This window comes from Salmo trutta, chromosome 7 (assembly GCF_901001165.1).
Source record: "Salmo trutta chromosome 7, fSalTru1.1, whole genome shotgun sequence".
Taxonomy (NCBI): Eukaryota; Metazoa; Chordata; class Actinopteri; order Salmoniformes; family Salmonidae; genus Salmo; species Salmo trutta.
In genome coordinates, this window is record NC_042963.1 from 38,541,585 (window position 1) to 38,561,642 (window position 20,058).

General features: G+C 46.2%; 2 long non-coding RNA genes across 2 annotated transcripts in view; both read left to right on the forward strand.

Annotated features, from left to right (window-relative positions):
• LOC115197357 (uncharacterized) overlaps window positions 1–4,390 on the forward strand; it is a 445,749-nt gene extending 441,359 nt beyond the window's left edge. The window contains exon 6 of the long non-coding RNA XR_003879005.1: window positions 4,204–4,390. This is a non-coding gene — a long non-coding RNA (uncharacterized LOC115197357). The remainder of the gene's footprint in view (window positions 1–4,203) is intronic.
• A 2,947-nt stretch (window positions 4,391–7,337) lies between these two features.
• LOC115196685 (uncharacterized) lies at window positions 7,338–8,741 on the forward strand. Its single transcript, XR_003878895.1, has 2 exons — window positions 7,338–8,227; window positions 8,266–8,741. It is a non-coding gene; the product is annotated as an uncharacterized LOC115196685 (long non-coding RNA).
• Window positions 8,742–20,058: the final 11,317 nt, after the last annotated feature.

A 20,058-nucleotide genomic window follows, 5' to 3' on the forward strand; every position in this document is an offset into this window, starting at 1 on the left:
GGAATGTTTCAGCACCATACAAATAGTCTACTAATGGACAGTTCCCTGCTCGGCCTGGGCTATGTCTGCCTCATTGCTCACATAGCCTAATAGAATTCGCAGCACAATTCAACACAACAAGCTCCTAGGTTTGTAAAAAAATATAGAATGTTGATTTAAGACGTTTCGACCCACAACATAATTGTTCTGAACCACGAGCTCACCCACGGGTTGAAATAATGTTTTTACGTGGAACCGTTAGTATCTTAGCCGACGCATGACTAGTCTGTGTGTATGTCTCTAGGTTGAAAAGATTTGTGTTCCTTAGCAATAAAGTTTGCCGAAATAAGCCTGTCACTCACACACACACACACACACACACACACACACACACACACACACACACACACACACACACACACACACACACACATTTCCCCCAAACTTCATCCCCAACTCCAGGCCTGGGCTGCCTCTCATAACAAACAGGGAAGGCAGCCCCATAACTTTAAACACTGTTTTGTGGAGCTGTGTAAATTTGACCCCATTATTCCATTGAGAGGGTCTGTGTATGTGTTCATGTAGCTGTTGAAGGGTCCCCAGAAAACAATATACCCCCTCTCTCCTTCTTCTTGTAGGTGCTTCCATATGCACTCTCTTTTCTTTCTGTTTTTACCTCTGTATCATTCCCACTCTCTTGTCTCTTTCTCTCTAAGAGTTGTTATACTATACTGGTCTCTCTACTTTTGATGGGTTTTAAATACTACCCCCAAAAAATATATTTTCCTGCCATTTTTTCTGTTTCCTGCTCGTACCTTACAGTTTTATTTCCCCCACATATTCAACGTTCACCTTCTCTCTTTTTCTCTGCGTATATCCCCTCATTATCTTGAATTCTCTTAATATTAAGGAATTGTGCTGAAATTTTAACACCCTAGACTGAAACAAATTAACCTTAGACTTTTGTTAGACTTGTTTGCTTTTTGTTGGTGACAGGCAGACCAGTGTTTTTCTGTTAAAGTAACAGTGCTTCAACAGAGGAGGGCACCATATGGGGTGTGGGGGAGGGGTGGGCAGGCGGGCGGGCGGGCGAGCGCAGGCGGGAGGGCGCAGGCAGGGCGGATGTAGTGACGTTGTGTTGTGGTGGTGGCTCTTTATAATTTCTACTAGGATCAAGGCCCTGACTACTGCCTTACCATGAACTGGAGCATGACCTGAACGCTTTCCAGACCAAATTGAAGGTGAAGGGAAACAAGTTCTGGGAATTTTATGGGAATATCACAGTGCTGAATGAGTGCAGGGAGGTCGAGTTGGAGTTGCAGCTTGAGGAAGTGGGACACAAATAAAGTTTTAGGTTCCTTTTATGTTCAGTAATCGTCTCCATTTCATTCTGACTGAGGCCCATCCTCTCTCTCTCTGATGTTTCTGTAGTTTCATATACAGACCTTGAATTTGGAAGTCTCAGAGGTTATACTTTATTTGGATAGCTTGGATAGTCCATCTGCAGATGTTCTACAGATGGTCATACTATCAACAAACTATCTGTTGATAAGCAATTGCTTGCTAAGGTTGCGGTTAGGTTTAGAAAAAGGGTTAGGGTAAGGTTTAGGGTTAGTAGATTGTTAGTTGAAATGTTACTGATAGTCTGTAGAGAATCTACAGATGGGCTATCCAAATATAGTGTTAACATCTCTCTTTTCTCTCCCAGAAACCTTCTCGCCCCCATTCTCTGTCTCCACCCTTCCTTTTTTTCGCTTTATCTCTCCTCCCCACTCTTTTTTTCCCTTTTTTTTTTTTTCCTTTTTTTTTTTCTTTCTGTCTCCCCCTCTTTCTCTTTCTGTCTCCCTCCCCCACTCTTTCTCTTTCTGTCTCCCCCTCTTTCTCTTTCTGTCTCCCTCCCCCACTCGTTCTCTTTCTGTCTCCCCCTCTTTCTCTTTCTGTCTCCCTCTCCCACTCTTTCTCTTTCTGTCTCCCCCTCTTTCTCTGTCTCCCTCTCCCCCTCTTTCTCTTTCTGTCTCCCCCTCTTTCTCTTTCTGTCTCCCCCTCTTTCTCTTTCTGTCTCCTCTCCCACTCTTTCTCTTTCTCCCCCCCCCTCTTTCTCTTTCTGTCTCCTCCCCACTCGTTCTCTTTCTGTTCTCCCCCTCTTTCTCTGTCTCCTCTCCTCTTTCTCTTCTGTCTCCCCCTCTTCTCTGTCTCCCTCCCCCACTCTTCTCTTTCTGTCTCCCCTCTTTCTCTGTCTCCTCTTTCTCTTTCTGTCTCCCCTTCTTTCTCTGTCTCCCTCTCCCCACTCTTTCTCTTTCTGTCTCCCCCTCTTTCTCTGTCTCCCTCTTTCTCTTTCTGTCTCCCCTTCTTTCTCTGTCTCCCTCTCCCCTCTTTCTCTTTCTGTCTCCCCTTCTTTCTCTGTCTCCCTCTCCCCCTCTTTCTCTTTCTGTCTCCCCCTCTTTCTCTGTCTCCCTCTCCCCCTCTTTTTGCTTTCCTTATCCTTCTGCCTTTTTTCTTCCTCTCTCAACGTCCCTTTCCTATTTCCTCCTTTCTTTTGCTTAGTCTCTTCTTTCCCATCTCTTTTCACTGCTTCTTTGTCATTTCATTTTCCCTTCTGTCCTTTTGCCTTTCCTCAACCCTCTCTCTCCTTCTCTCCCTCGCCTTTTATACGTGCCATGTTCTGGTTTGGCTTGGTCTGCTTAGGTCTGTGTGTGGTTGCATTGGGGGCAGGGCTACCTAACTGCCTTGCCTGCCTGGCTGCCTGGTTGGGTTGAGTGTGGTGGCGTTGGGGGCAGGGCTACCCAACTGCCTTGCCTGCTTGGCTGCCTGGTTGGGTTGAGTGTGGTGGCATTGGGGGCAAGGCTACCTAACTGCCTTGCCTGCCTGGCTGCCTGGTTGGGTTGAGTGTGGTGGCATTGGGGGCAGGGCTACCCAACTGCCTTGCCTGCTTGGCTGCCTGGTTGGGTTGAGTGTGGTGGCATTGGGGGCAGGGCTACCCAACTGCCTTGCCTGCTTGGCTGCCTGGTTGGGTTGAGTGTGGTGGCATTGGGGGCAAGGCTACCCAACTGTCTTGCCTGCTTGGCTGCCTGGTTGGGTTGAGTGTGGTGGCATTGGGGGCAAGGCTACCCAACTGTCTTGCCTGCTTGGCTGCCTGGTTGGGTTGAGTGTGGTGGCATTGGGGGCAAGGCTACCCAACTGCCTTGCCTGCTTGGCTGCCTGGTTGCGTTGAGTGCAGTCAGTGTGCCCATCCCCTCTCATAATTACAGACAGTAAACAGCCAGTCCTTTAAGGCCCATTTTCCCGTCTGATGGGGAGAGCATTCACTTTGGCACAAGAAGAAAAAGAAGGGGAACGGAGGAGGAAGGGAAGGGAAAGGAGAGGAGAGGAGACAAAAAGGCAGAATGGCGGGCCGAAGGCTGACAGATGTAAAGTGTCGTCCTCATTTTCGTTTTTCTTTTAATTAAAGAATGAAAGAAGAGTGAGAGAGGAGTTGGTGACACACACAGTCATTCCTCCGGTTCTAGAGAGAGCCAAGCAGTCTGTTTGATCTGATGTTTCCTACAGCAAACCCTAATTAGAACCTCCGACAGCCCCCTGATTAAAAGCATTTTTTTCTTTCTCCTTTCTTCCTCTTTACTTTTCTTCTTCCCCCTGTCTATTTTTCTCCAAGACTGTCATAGCAGTCTTCCTCCTCCCTCCCTCCCTTTCTCTCTCGTTTCTCTTTTTCTCTTTTTCTCCTACTCCCTCTCCTCTATGCACCCTTCTCACCCACTTACTCTCTTCTATTCCCTTCTCTCTCTCTATCTCTCCTTACTTCTCCTTCCTCCTTTTTTCCTTCATCCTCTCAATCATTCTTACTTTCTACCCCATCTTACTCTCTTTCTCCTTGTTTCTAATCTTCCACCCTCTTTCTCCTTTTCGGTAGCCTTTTTCCCTCTCTTTACCTCTCTCACACACTTTCTCTCTCTCATATTTTCTCAATCTCGCAATTTCTGTCTTGTACTTTTCTCTCTCCCTCCCAATCGACCTTCTCTCTGCACTGCACTGCTCTGGCAGGAGAGTGGGACGGCAGGTTTTCTTTGGCAGTCTGATACCCTTCTCTTGGCTGGGACAGGCCCTGGAGTGTGCTACTGGCGGGGAGTGTGGAGGAGACGGAGGGAGGAGGGTAATGGAAGGAGGGAGGGAGGGAGGGAGGAGGCGTGGTCTGCAGCTGGTAATGAAGACTTCTCTTTTCATCCTCAGAAGGCAGTCTGTGTGGACGGGCCCGGGGGCTGCACGGCTCCAGTGCTCTCTCTGTCTCTAACGTGTGCTGAGTGCTGCTCCACTCCGCTGTGTGCTCCACTCCGCTGTGTGCTCCACTACGCTCTGCGCTGCCGCCTGTGTGACTGTGTCTGCCTGCGCTCCGCTGAGGAAGACAGAGAGAAAGAAAGAGAGAAACTACTACTACTACAGATATGAGGCTTTCCCCAGCATTGGCTGTACTGTACTGCTCCTGAGGTAAGAGTTTAGACTACTACTGCTGCTGTGGATGTGTTAGTGTGCGTGTCTGGTCTGTACCAGTGGGGTCTACAGTATACGTCTGTCTGTCTGGATGTCTGTCTGTCTAGGTGTGTGTGAGGGGGTGTGGAGGGCAACCCTCTTCATCCATCCTCCCACCTCAAACTCACAAGTTCACACGCATACACACATGCATACACACATGCGCATACACACACACACACACACACACACACACACACACACACACACACACACACACACACATTGACACACATACACACTCTCTCACAGATATTTTTCCATGATGTACTCTTCTTCTATTTCCATGTTTGACATTTTGGTGATGCTGAGAGTGTCTCTTTTAAAAAGGACTCTAAGTAATGAGCATTCTCTACCAGATAACACTTTGCGTTAGAAAGATTGTAATCACTGCATGTGTGTTCCCAATACATAGTTTTGGTGTGTGTGTGTGTGTGTGTGTGTGTGTGTGTGTGTGTGTGTGTGTGTGTGTGTGTGTGTGTGTGTGTGTGTGTGTGTGTGTGTGTGTGTGTGTGTGTGTGTGTGTGTGTGTGTGTGTGTGTGTGTGTGTTTACACAAGTGTTTATGTGTGAATGCAAGTTGAGTCATTCCTGTTAAAGGTTTATCTTAAGAGTGATGGAATGTCTAAGGTGTTCAGTAAAGTATGTCAAATGGGGTAACTAATCTAAGTGCTAGGCTGAGTTGAGCTGGGCTACTAGGCTGGACTAGACTGGGCTCGGCTAGACTGGGCTAGACTGGGCTGGACTAGAATGGGCTGGACTGGGCTGGGTTGGGGTGGACTGGGCTAGGTTGGACTTTTTTCAGGTTTGATTAACCTCTAGGGGACACCTTCAAGATATCAATCCCGTTAGCGGGATTCTTTGATAACATCCGGCGAAATGTAACATTAAACATTCTTGAAAATACAAGTGTCTTACACCATTCAAAAGATTAGAATCTTGGTAATCAAACTCCGTTGTCCGATTTAAAATAGCTAATACAGTGAACAAATGGCATGCTTTTCTTTGAGAAGAGCGATCAACAACAACAAACTTTTTCCGCCATGACAGGTATGACACATTCACATCCGACGGTAAAAATATGACTTACATTCTGATATCTTGCTCTTATTTCTCATCCTGGGGGTCCCAGTGATCAAATGAAGTGCCGTTTTCTTTGATAAAATCCATTTTTATAGCCTAACACGAAACATTTTGTAAACCGCTTGTGTCGTGAATTCCTTGTCTATCAACTTTTGACGAAGCATTCGATGTAATTACACACACTAAACATACGTTTATCTAGTCACGGTTCGTTTCATTGCAATCCTCTGGATGTTTGTAACACAGCCAAACTTAATGGTTCTTTTTGTGGGGCATATTGACCGAAAGGAACTGATTTGAATACAACGAGCAACGACATCATTGCGCACCAATAATATTAGCGATGTTTCGTTGATTGACTGTATTTCTGTCCAATGGTCACTGATCTTCTTGAAATCTAGCTTGGTAGATAGCCAATGAGCTGAGGTAAACGCCAGTATGTGATGGTTATGGGTTGGAACACCAGCCCTTGTCAGTAAACGCACGCGAAACGAACTTCATTCGCCATTGAAGATCAGACTTGTTGAAGGCACACGCCATTACGCACAGTTGTATTTTGTGAAGAGTAGTTTCAGGGATTGTATAGAAAACATTATGGCGAATAAATCTGGAAAAGAGAAGTCGAAGGCTAAGTATACAAATTTGCAAAACATTTTAGAAGAAATAGATAGGGAGAGTGAGACAGAATATTTACTTGACGATGAATCTTTGAGTGACCATAGCTTTGATTCGGAGGCTGAGGAAATGTTTCTGCATGGAGAGGACATTCTTCTGGACTGATAGGTGCTAATGCTGTTGTTTGAAATATAAATAATTTGATATTTTTTGGCAAAATATATTTTTTTGTGGAATTTTTTGAAATATAATCAGTAATGAAATGTGATGAAATGTGTATGTATTGCCAAAGTACACATTGGCAATACATAGTGTGTGTATGACCCATAACCTGTGTGTTTGTTTGGGTGGATGTGTGCATGTATGTATTCAATTTTTTATAAAAAATGGAATGGAGTAGAACAGCAAACACACATGGCCACTGTTGGGGGGAGGGCAGGCAGGCCCACAACAATGGCCGTAGTTGAATGGAACAGCACTTCACCATAGTGACTCTGCTCTATATAATACATATCTGTTTATTTTACGTGATGATACAAGGCTCATACATAACAAATATTTTTTTACCAATATTTTTTGCACTTTAAAAAGAAAATTGTTTGTTGGAATTGCATTTTGTTACTTTGTATATAGTTATTTGCACTAAAAATGTACCTTTTTTTTACATATTTTTTTACCAATATTTTTTGCACTTTTTTATTTAAAAAATGTGTTTGGTGGAATTGCATTTGTTACTTTTTTATATAGTTATTTGCACTAAAAATGTACCTTTTTTTAACCAATATTTTCTGACCAATATTTTTTGCACTTTTTTATAAAAAATGTGTTTCTTGGAATTGCATTTTGTTACTTTGTATATAGTTATTTGCACTAAAAATTCACCTTTTTTGACAAATATTTTCTGACAAATATTTTTGGCACTTTTTTAGAACAAAAATGTGTTTGTTGAAAATGCATTTTGTTATGTTTTTATATAGTTATTTGCATTAAAATTTATAAAAAATAGAACAAACATTTTTATAAAACGTGTTTTTTTTTGTGTTAGACTTGCATATTGTTATGTTGTATATAGTTATTGGCATAAAAATGTATCACTTCACCAATTCGGTCACTTGGATACATTTGGGCAACTTGTGTGGGACACCTGGGTGACTTCATGCTAAATGTCATGTAGCTCACTCATTCCTGAAGTTATCAGTCTGAAACTTTGCACAACTACAGTTGCCCTCTTGTGTTCTCCAACTAAATTGTCCCCAGCATCCTATCTGACTGTTTGGCATTTGTTGTACATTGAAAGATGATGCTACAACAATCACAAAACAGAAAACGTATGCTCTTTCTTTCTCTTTTCTTCTACCAGATCTATTGTGTTATATTCTCCTACATTCAAATTAACATTGCCACAAACTTCAGAATGTTTCCATTCAAATGATACCAAGAATATGCATATTCTTGCTTCTGGGCCTGAGCTACAGGCAGTTAGATTAGGGTATGTCTTCAGGCGGAAATTGAGAAGAAGGGGGGGGTAGCCTCAAGAGTTAACTGGTGTGTTATCTTGGCAGGACTTTACTATGCGTCTTATGTCTTCTGACTTACTGTAAACGTCTGACCTGGACTAGTCTAAACTGTGCTTTGCTGTGTTTAGCTGAGCTGGACTAATCTGGGATGGGCCGGGTCATGCCCTCTCCCTCTCCCTTATGTGTGAGTAGGAGGACAAGAGAGAGAGAGACTGTGTGTATGTGTCTGTGAAAGAGACAGTGAAAGGTGAAAGAGACAGTGAAAGGTGAAAGAGGCAGTGAAAGGTGAAAGAGGCAGTGAAAGGTGAAAGAGACAGTGAAAGGTGAAAGAGACAGTGAAAGGTAAACGAGACAGTGAAAGGTGAAAGAGACAGTGAAAGGTGAAAGAGACAGTGAAAGGTGAAAGAGGCAGTGAAAGGTGAAAGAGACAGTGAAAGGTGAAAGAGACAGTGAAAGGTGAAAGAGACAGTGAAAGGTAAACGAGACAGTGAAAGGTGAAAGAGACAGTGAAAGGTAAACGAGACAGTGACAGGTGAAAGAGGGGGTGAAAGGTGAAAGAGACAGTGAAAGGTGAAAGAGGCAGTGAAAGGTGAAAGAGACAGTGAAAGGTGAAAGAGGCAGTGAAAGGTGAAAGAGACAGTGAAAGGTGAGAGGCAGTGAAAGGTGAAAGAGACAGTGAAAGGTGAAAGAGACAGTGAAAGGTGAAAGAGACAGTGAAAGGTGAAAGAGGCAGTGAAAGGTGAAAGAGACAGTGAAAGGTGAAAGAGACAGTGAAAGGTAAACGACACAGTGAAAGGTGAAAGAGACAGTGAAAGGTAAACGAGACAGTGACAGGTGAAAGAGGGGGTGAAAGGTGAAAGAGACAGTGAAAGGTGAAAGAGGCAGTGAAAGGTGAAAGAGACGGTGAAAGGTGAAAGGTGTCAGTGTGTTTATTTGCTCTGCTGGTTGCTCTGCTGTGGGGCAGGCCGATCCTCTGGGCTGTTTAGAGCTCATCTCTGTAAATAAGACGGAGAGAGAGAGAGAGAGAGAGAGACAGAGAGAGACAGAGTGGAGTGGGACAGGACAGGAGACAGCCTGCATGCGCTCCTCATCTGCAGCCCAGTGACAGCAGCTTTGATGTGAGTCCTACTGGATCTCTCCCTCTCCCGGCCGGCACCACCAGATCTGGCCCTGGCCCGCCACTTCACCCCGCCTGCTTTCATCCACATTCCCAGGGAAATCCGTCCATCTGCACTCGTTCACCTCCCCCTCTTCTAGGCCCGCCATCCCCCATTTCTCAGTTCCAGTGCGCCCTGAGACCCTGCAGTGAAGCCTTCACCCCCTATCATCACAGACTCTTATGTGTGTCACAAAAGGCACCCTATTCGTTATTTAGTGCCCTATGTGCTTTGGTCAAAAGTAGGGTGCCATTTGGGATGCCTCCCTATTCTCATTTGCCTCTTATTTTATTGTCTCCTTTCAATTGTCTGGTCTGGTCTGATCCTACTGCTCCTACAGCTCCAACTGCTACTCCTGATCCTACTCCTCCTACTGCTACTACTGCTCCTACTGCTACTACTGCTCCTACAGCTCCTACTGCTACTACTGATCCTACTGCTACTACTGCTCCTACAGCTCCTACTGCTCCTACAGCTCCAACTGCTACTCCTGATCCTACTCCTCCTACTGCTACTACTGCTCCTACTGCTACTACTGCTCCTACAGCTCCTACTGCTACTACTGCTCCTACTGATCCTACTGCTACTACTGCTCCTACTGCTCCTACAGCTCCAACTGCTACTCCTGATCCTACTCCTCCTACTGCTACTACTGCTCCTACTGCTACTACTGCTCCTACAGCTCCTACTGCTACTACTGATCCTACTGCTACTACTGCTCCTACAGCTCCTACTGCTACTACTGATACTACTGTTCCTACAGCTCCTACTGCTACTACTGCTACTACTGTTCCTACAGCTCCTACAGCTCCTACAGCTCCTACTGCTCCTACTGATCCTACTGCTACTACTGCTCCTACTGATCCTACTGCTACTACTGCTACTACTGCTCCTACTGCTCCTACTGCCTCTACTGCTACTGCTGCTCTTACTGATCCTACTGCTACTACTGCTACTACTGCTCCTACTGCTCCTACTGCCTCTACTGCTACTACTGATCCTACTGCTACTACTGCTACTACTGATCCTACTGCTACTACTGCTACTACTGATCCTACTGCTACTACTGCTACTACTGCTACTACTGCTCCTACTGCTCCTACAGCTCCTACTGCTACTACTGATCCTGCTGCTCCTACTGCTACTACTGATCCTACTGCTACTACTGCTACTACTGATCCTACTGCTACTACTGATCCTACTGCTACTACTGCTCCTACAGGTCCTACTGCTACTACTGCTCCTACTGATCCTACTGCTACTACTGCTACTACTGATCCTACTGCTACTACTGCTCCTACAGGTCCTACTGCTCCTACTGCTACTACTGATCCTACTGCTACTACTGCTACTACTGATCCTACTGCTACTACTGCTACTACTGCTCCTACAAATCCTACTGCTACCACTGATCCTACTGCTACTACTGCTACTACTGCTCCTACTGCTACTACTGCTACTACTGCTACTACTGCTCCTACTGCTCCTACTGCCTCTACTGCTACTGCTGCTCCTACTGATCCTACTGCTACTACTGCTACTACTGCTCCTACTGCCTCTACTGCTACTACTGATCCTACTGCTACTACTGCTACTACTGATCCTACTGCTACTACTGCTACTACTGATCCTACTGCTACTACTGCTACCACTGCTACTACTGGTCCTACTGCTCCTACAGCTCCTACTGCTACTACTGATCCTACTGCTCCTACTGCTACTACTGATCCTACTGCTACTACTGCTACTACTGATCCTACTGCTACTACTGATCCTACTGCTACTACTGCTCCTACAGGTCCTACTGCTCCTACTGCTACTACTGATCCTACTGCTACTACTGCTACTACTGATCCTACTGCTACTACTGCTACTACTGCTCCTACAAATCCTACTGCTACCACTGATCCTACTGCTACTACTGCTACTACTGCTCCTACTGCTACTACTGCTACTACTGATCCTACTGCTCCTACTGCTACTACAGCCTCTACTGCTACTACTGCCTCTACTGCTCCTAATGCTACTACAGCCTCTACTGCTACTACTGCTACTACTGATCCTACTGATCCAACTGCAACTACTGATCCAACTGCAACTACTGATCCTACTGATCCAACTGATACTACTGATTATACTGCAACTACTGCTTCTACTGCTACTACTGCTGCTACTTTTAATACTGATCCTAACTTCTTCTACCTCTACTACTGATCCTGCTGATCCTACTGAACCTACTTCCCCTACTGCTCCTACTGAACTCCTACTACTTCTCCTACTTCTGCTACTTCTCCTACTTCTCCTACTGCAACTACTTCTCCTACTGCAACTACAATCCTACTGTTCCTACTGCAACTACTTATCCTACTGCTACTACTGATCCTACTGATGCTACTGCTCCGACTGATCATACTTCTACTACTGCTTTTACTGAGGCTACTGCTAATATTGCTACTACTGATCCTACTTCTACTACTGATTCCACTTCTACTACTTCTACTACTGCTTTTACTGATCCTACTTCTACTACTGATCCTACTGCTACTACTGATCGGACTGCTACTGCTGCTTCTACTGCTGCTTCTACTGTTCCTACTGCAACTACTGATCCTATTTATACTACTTATGCTACTTATACTACTGCTCCTACTGATCCAACCCTAACTACCTCTCCTACCTCTACTACTTATCCTACTGCTACTACTTTTCCTACTGCTCCTACTGCAACTACTTATCCTACTGCTACTACTGCTCCTAATGCTGCTACTGCTACTGCTGCTACTCTGCTCCTACTGCTATTACTGCTACTACGGCTCCTAATGCTACTACTGCTCCTACTGCTACTACTGCTACTACTGCTCCTAATGCTACTACTGCTCCTACTGCTACTACTGCTCCTACTGCTCCGCCTGCTACTACTGCTACTACTGCTTCTACTGCAACTACTGCTCCTACTGCTACTACTGCTACTACTGCTCCTACTGCTACTACTGCTCCTACTGCTCCGCCTGCTACTACTGCTACTACTGCTTCTACTGCAACTACTGCTCCTACTGCTACTACTGCTTCTAATGTTCCTACTGCTCCTACTGCTACTACTGCTCCTACTGCTACTACTGCTCCTACTGCTCCGCCTGCTCCTACTGCTACTACTGCTTCTAATGTTCCTACTGCTCCTACTGCTACTACTGCTTCTACTGCTACTACTGCTACTACTGCTCCTACTGCTACTACTGATCCTACTGCCACTACTGCTCCTAATGCTACTACTGATCCTACTGCTACTACTGCTACTACTGATCCTACTGCTACTACTGATCCTACTGCTACTACTGCTACTACTGATCCTACTGCTACTACTGATCCTACTGCTACTACTGCTACTACTGATCCTACTGCTACTACTGATCCTACTGCTACTACTGCTACTACTGCTCCTACTGCTACTAATGTTGCTACTGATCCTACTGCAACTACTGCTTCTACTGCCTCTACTGCTTCTAATGTTCCTACTGCTCCTACTGCTACTACTGCTTCTACTGCTACTACTGCTACTACTGCTCCTACTGCTACTACTGATCCTACTGCCACTACTGCTCCTAATGCTACTACTGATCCTACTGCTACTACTGCTACTACTGATCCTACTGCTACTACTGATCCTACTGCTACTACTGCTACTACTGCTACTACTGATCCTACTGCTACTACTGATCCTACTGCTACTACTGCTACTACTGATCCTACTGCTACTACTGATCCTACTGCTACTACTGCTACTACTGCTCCTACTGCTACTAATGTTGCTACTGATCCTACTGCAACTACTGCTTCTACTGCCTCTACTGCTACTACTGCCTCTACTGCTACTAATGCTACTACTGATCCTACTGCTACTACTGATCCTACTGCAACTACTGCTACTATTGCATCTACTGCTACTACTGCTCCTACTGCTACTACTGCTGCTACTGATCCTACTGCAACTACGGCTACTATTGCTCCTACTGCTACTACTGCTCCTACTGCTTCTCTGCTCTGTGTCTGGTACTTCTGGGGGAAATGGGCCTTTCCGGAGCCTATCCCTCCCGGAAAAATCCTAAGTGACTTTCCATTCGTTTTCTGCCTCTGTCGGGCAATGAGAAGGATGGTTTCCCAAATGCTCTCCTGAATAGTGTACAGAAGCCTGGGCTAATTGAAAAAACATAAGCTGGTCTGGTCTGCCATGGAGGAGAGAAAGGAGACGGTCCTTGTGTCACTGGGAACTGTGAGAATGGACTTTCCAGAGCTGTCTTGAGGAGAGGGGGAAGGGGAAAGAAATTGAAAAAGACAGAGAGAGGATTATGAAAGACCAAGAAAAGAAGAGAGGAGAAAGAGGGAAAGGGAAAAATAAACAGAGAGAATAGAGTGAGATAGGGGGATACATAATGTAAATAGATTTAAAAGGAGAGTGAGAAAGCATCAACAGAAGAAAGACGTGATTCTTCAGTAGAATTCCTCAGTTATGGCATAGTGTATTTTGTTTCTGTAAGGAGTCTATAGTGTGCAACAGTAGCATGTATAAAGGGGGTTATAGGCCTGTAGGAGACTGGGATGACACACACACCCACACACACACACCCACACACACACACACACACACACACACACACACACACACACACACACACACACACACACACACACACACACACACCCACACACACCCACACACACCCACACCCACACCCACACCCACACACACACACTGACAGAAGAGAGACCATCATGGGATTGTTGGCTGGTCATTAGAGCACCACAAGGCACCAGTAAAAGCAACAGTAAAACACGCTTTACTGCAGTCCACCCAAACTCGCTGTCTGTGTCATAGTCTTCCCTATAGGGAGTCTTTACAGGAGTTGAACACACTTTACTGCAATCCTCATCAACCGTGAGAGTGTCTATTGTAATCAGCCACCTCTGGGTCTTTAGGGCACTTTATTCTGCTATACTGCACTCTCTCTTCCACCATGGCGGTGTGCATGCCTGTCTGCCTGTGTGCCTGACAGTCTGTCTGCCTGTCTATCTACCTCTCTCTCACTTTCTGTCTTTCTCTCTCCTTCCATTCTCCCTATATCCCTCCCCCTTTCATCATTGTTTTCCTGCCTCTGTTTGCGGTGCAGTCTTGTTTGGTGGTGATTGAGAAACTGTCACAGGTTGCAGGTGGCACATTTGTCACACACATGTTTGCCAGTGGCTGCTGTTGTTGCCAGTGGCTGCTGTTGTTGCCAGTGGCTGCTGTTGTTGCCAGTGGCTGCTGTTGTTGCCAGTGGCTGCTGTTGTTGCTAGTGGCTGTTGGTTGTTGCCGAGGGCCACAGGGCTTACAGAGGAATGCATCTCCTGTTGACTTCCTCTCTGGGTGGTTGAGATCTCTGTTTGTTAGGGCTCTGTGAACCATGAAACCATGACCCCTAAGCCCTCCCGAAGCCCCCATACTGCCTTTCCTTCTGCTAGTTAATGTAACATTACACTTCACCCTTGTAGGCCGGGTGCAGACACACACACAGATTGACAGACAGGCACGCATGCGCCCACACATATCTGTGTCTCACCAGTGACGACAAGAGCAGATTCACTCTCATGTAGCTGCAAGAGTAAACACACACACACACACCCACACACACACACACACACACACACACACACACCACCACTTGAAAAGGAAGGAAAGTTGAGTCCGTTACATATAGTTGACTTTTGTGACCGATGGTGATGTCATGGTTACGTCACAGGAATGGCATATTGTGAAATGATGTGTATTTCTAACTTAGCCTGATCGCAGATCTGTTTGTGCTGTCTTACGAACTCCTGAGGTCATTGTTAAGAGTTGGCAAGACAGCACAAACTATTTCTAACTGGCTTCAGTTAGATAAATGTGAAAATAGATGGGCTCTGGCAAAGGTTAGGCACTCAGTTTTATTGGGGATGGTATGTTCTTGATTAGGATGTGTTCAGTTCTGACTCACTGTGGTGTTACGCCCCAGATACTGCTTAGAATGGGAGATCTTCTGTGAATTATCTGCACCTCTGTTGTGTTTGGTGCTCACCACAACACTGTCCCTCAGCAACACAATCACTATTGTGCTGCTTACTCACAGAACAACTAATATACACACACACTGAACCACAGCTGGACTGAGCACACACACACACAAATGCGGCGAAAGCACACATGCGTACTCATGCACGCATGTGTACACACACACACTCAAACACACATACATACACACACACACATACATACACACACAAGCACACACATACACAACCACACTCCCATACACACACACACACACACACACACACACACACACACACACACACACACACACACACACACACACACACACATCACACATCACACATCACACACACGCATCCTTTCCTAGCTACGTTCAGCAGCAGGCAGCAGCAGGTATGTAGATGATGTATAATAAATAGGATTTGAAGGCTGAGGCTCTTGAAGCAAAACACAGAGTGAGAAAGAGGGGTAGAGTCCCTCAGGTTCCATCCTGTCAACTTGCTTTTCTCCTCCTCCCTCTCTCCTTCCCGCTCCTCCTCAAACAGGACGCATTAAAAAAAATCCATCCTACTGTATGTCTCTGTGTCAGGTCACACCTTCCATGTGAAGGGCTTCTCCTCAGCTCCCCTGCAAATCACCCCCAAAACAGGCCTGGCTAGAGAGAGACTGCTGGGGCTGACTGTGTGTGTGTGTGTGTGTGTGTGTGTGTGTGTGTGTGTGTGTGTGTGTGTGTGTGTGTGTGTGTGTGTGTGTGTGTGTGTGTGTGTGTGTGTGTGTGTGTGTGCACAAAGCTGTGTGTGTGGTTTATTTCTGTGTATTTGTGTGTGGGTTTTATCTCTCTCCCCAGCTCTCTCTCTCTCTCTCTCTCTGCTGATAGATTAGTTCCTTAGATCACCCATCATGTGTTTATTGGATGCTTTGTCCAGCAGGCAGATTATTGGCCTGCATATTTGCGTGGCTCTCAGAGTGCAGAGCCCAGCAAAGCTCTGATTACTTCTGACAGGGACAACAGGAGTTAAGACTGCCAAATAGAGGCCTTCTGAGAACCGCATCCATTATCAATTATCCGCCGAAATTGTTGCAACTCCTATTACTAGCCTGTTCAACCTCTCTTTCGTATCGTCTGAGATCCCCAAAGATTGGAAAGCTGCCGCGGTCATCCCCCTCTTCAAAGGGGGAGACACTCTAGACCCAAACTGCTACAGACCTATATCTATCCTACCCTGCCTTTCTAAGGTCTTCGAAAGCCAAGTTAACAAACAGATCACCGACCATTTTGAATCCCACCGTACCTTCTCCGCTATGCAATCTGGTTTCCGAGCTGGTCATGGGTGCACCTCAGCCACGCTCAAGGTCCTAAACGATATCATTACCGCCATCGATAAGAGACAATACTGTGCAGCTGTATTCATCGAACTGGCCAAGGCTTTCGACTCTGTCAATCACCACATTCTTATCTGCAGACTCAACAACCTTGGTTTCTGAAATGACTGCCCCGCCTAGTTCACCAACTACTTCTCAGACAAAGTTCAGTGTGTCAAATCGGAGGGCCTGTTGTCCGGACCTCTGGCAGTCTCTATGGGGGTGTCACAGGGTTCAATCCTCGGGCAGACTCTTATCTCTGTATACATCAATGATGTCGCTCTTGCTGCTGGTGATTCTCTGATCCACCTCTACGCTGACGACACCATTCTGTATACATCTGTCCCTTCTTTGGACACTGTGTTAACTAACCTCCAAACGAGCTTCTATGCCATACAACTCTCCTTCTGTGGCCTCCAACTGCTCTTAAATGCAAGTAAAACTAAATGCATGCTCTTCAACCGATCGCTGCCCACACCTGCCCGCCCGTCCAGCATCACTACTCTGGACGGTTCTGACTTAGAATATTTTGACAACTACAAATACCTAGGTGTCTGGTTAGACTGTAAACTCTCCTTTCAGACTCACATTAAGCATCTCCAATGTAAAATAAAATCTAGAATCGGCTTCCTATTTCACAACAAAGCCTCCTTCACTCATGCTGCCAAACATACCCTCGTAAAACTGACCCTCCTACTGATCCTCGACTTCGGCGATGTCATTTACAAAATAGCCTCCAACACTCTACTCAGCAATTTGGATGCAGTCTATCACAGTGCCATCCGTTTTGTCACCAAAGCCCCATATACTACCCACCACTGCGACCTGTACTCTCTCGTTGGCTGGCCCTCGCGACATATTCGTCGCCAAACCCACTGGCTCCAGGTCATCTATAAGTCTTTGCTAGGTAAAGTCCTGCCTTATCTCTGCTCACTGGTCACCATAGCAGCACCCACCCGTAGCACGCGCTCCAGCAGGCATATTTCAGTGGTCACCCCCAAAGCCAATTCCTCCTTCGGCCGTCTTTCCTTCCAGTTCTCTGCTGCCAGTGACTGGAACGACATGCAAAAATCACCGAAGCTGGAGACTCATATCTCCCTCACTAGCTCTAAGCACCAGCTGTCAGAGCAGCTCACTGATCACTGCACCTGTACATAGCCTATCTGTAAATAGCCCATCCAACTACCTCAGTCCCATACTGTTATCTATTTTATTTATGTTTAATCTTTTGCACCCCAGTATCTACTTGCACATTTCATCTTCTGCACATCTATCACTCCAGCGTTTAATTGCTATATTGTAATTATTTTGCCACCATGGCCTATTTATTGCCTTACCTCCCTTATCCTACCTCATTTTTATTGACTGTATGTTTGTTAATTCCATGTGTAACTCTGTGTTGTTGTTTGTGTTGAACTGCTTTGCTGTATCTTTGCCAGGTCGCAGTTGTAAATGAGAACTTGTTCTCAACTAGCCTACCTGGTTAAATAAAGGTGAAATAAAATGTTAAACAAAGAAATCTCCTACAGGCACGGGTGGAGAGAGAGACAGAGAGAGAGGGGGAGGGATGGAGAGAGAGAGTAAAAGAGTGAGAGAGAGAGAGAGAGTGAGAGAGAGGGAGCGCATGGGAGAAAGAGCGCGAGGGAGAAAGAGGGGGAGACTTTGGAGGGCTTCTGGATTGAGAGCTGGTGGATCACTCATAAAGATCAGTCTGTGTGATCTATGTGTATGGCATACCACTGTGTGGCTGTGCTGGTGAGCTGAATGGTTTTGAAGTGAGGGTTATAGAAGACTTGTAGACTTAAGGGCTGATTGTAGACTATACTTAGACTGAGAGAAGACTAGTACTCTAGTCTCTGCGTTCCTGCTCTTTCCCTTCTGTCTTTCCCTCTGTTTCTCTCTCCTCCCAGAGGGTGTGTGTTGTGATGTAAGGGATGCAGTACTGTTGCAGAGGGTGTGTGTTGTGATGTAAGGGATGCAGTACTGTTGCAGAGGGTGTGTGTTGTGATGTAAGGGATGCAGTACTGTTGCAGAGGGTGTGTGTTGTGATGTAAGGGATGCAGTACTGTTGCAGAGGGTGTGTGTTGTGATGTAAGGGATGTAGTACTCTAGCAGTGACTGTTGTTTTGTAGTGGCTTAAGGGCTGTAGTCTATCAGTATGTTGGTTGTATATGTTACAGTGACGTGAGGGCTGTAGTGACGAGAGGGCTGTAGTGGCGTGAGGGCTGTAGTGACGAGAGGGCTGTAGTGACGAGAGGGCTGTAGTGACGAGAGGGCTGTAGTGGCGTGAGGGTAGTAGTGACGAGAGGGCTGTAGTGACGAGAGGGCTGTAGTGACGAGAGGGCTGTAGTGACTTGAGGGCTGTAGTGACTTGAGGGCTGTAGTGACGAGAGGGCTGTAGTGACGAGAGGGCTGTAGTGACTTGAGGGCTGTAGTGACTTGAGGGCTGTAGTGACGAGAGGGCTGTAGTGACGAGAGGGCTGTAGTGACGAGACGGCTGTAGTGACGAGAGGGCTGTAGTGACGAGAGGGCTGTAGTGACGAGAGGGCTGTAGTGACGAGAGGGCTGTAGTGACGTGAGGGCTGTAGTGACGTGAGGGCTGTAGTGACGTGAGGGCTGTAGTGACGTGAGGGCTGTAGTAACGTGAGGGCTGTAGTGACGAGAGGGATGTAGTGACTTGAGGGCTGTAGTGACTTGAGGGCTGTAGTGATGTGAGGGCTGTAGTGATGTGAGGGCTGTAGTGGAGTGAGGGCTGGGGTGACGTGAGGATAGGAATGATGTGATGGTTGTAGTGACTTGAGGGTAGTAGTACTTAAGCAGACTGTAGTACTCCAGTGGTATGTAGTTTACTGTGGTACTTCAGTGGTATGTAGTTTGTATATGTTGTAATGTTATAGTGAGGTGAGGGCTGTTGTATACACTGAGTGTACAAAATTTTAGGAACACCTGCTCTTTCCATGACAGACTGACCAGGGGAATCCCTTATTGATGCCACATGTTAAATCCAGTCCAATCAGTGTAGATGAAGTGGAGGACACAGGTTAAAGAAGGATTTTTAAGCCTTGAGGCAATTGAGACATGGAGTGTGTGTGTGTGACATTCAGAAGGTGAATGGGCAAGACAAAATATTAAAGTGCCTTTGAACGGGGTATGGTAGTAGGTGCCAGGCACACCGGTTTGTGTCAAGAACTGCAAATCTGCTGTTTTTTTGCGCTCAACAGTTTGCAGTGTGTATGAAGAATGGTCCGCCACCCAAAGGACATCCAGACAACTTGACACAACTATGGGAAGCATTGGAGTCAACATGGGCCAGCATCCCTGTGTAATGCTTTCGACACCTTGTAGAGTCCATGCCCCAACGTGAGGGCAAAAAGGGATTTTGCAAAAGGGGGTGCAATTCAGTAAATTGAGCTCCCTTCTGTCTTTCCCTCTGCGTTCCTGCTCTTTCCCGTCTGTCTTTCCTTCTGCATTCCTGCTCTTTCCCTCATGTCTTTCCCGCTGCATTCCTGCTCTTTCCCTTCTGTCTTTCCCTCTGCGTTCCTGCTCTTTCCCTTCTGTCTTTCCCTCTGCGTTCCTGCTCTTTCCCTTCTGTCTTTCCCTCTGCGTTCCTGCTCTTTCCCTTCTGTCTTTCCCTCTGCGTTCCTGCTCTTTCCCTTCTGTCTTTCCCTCTGCGTTCCTGCTCTTTCCCTTCTCTTTCCTTCTGCATTCCTGCTCTTTCCCTTCTGTCTTTCCCTCTGCATTCCTGCTCTTTCCCTTCTGTCTTT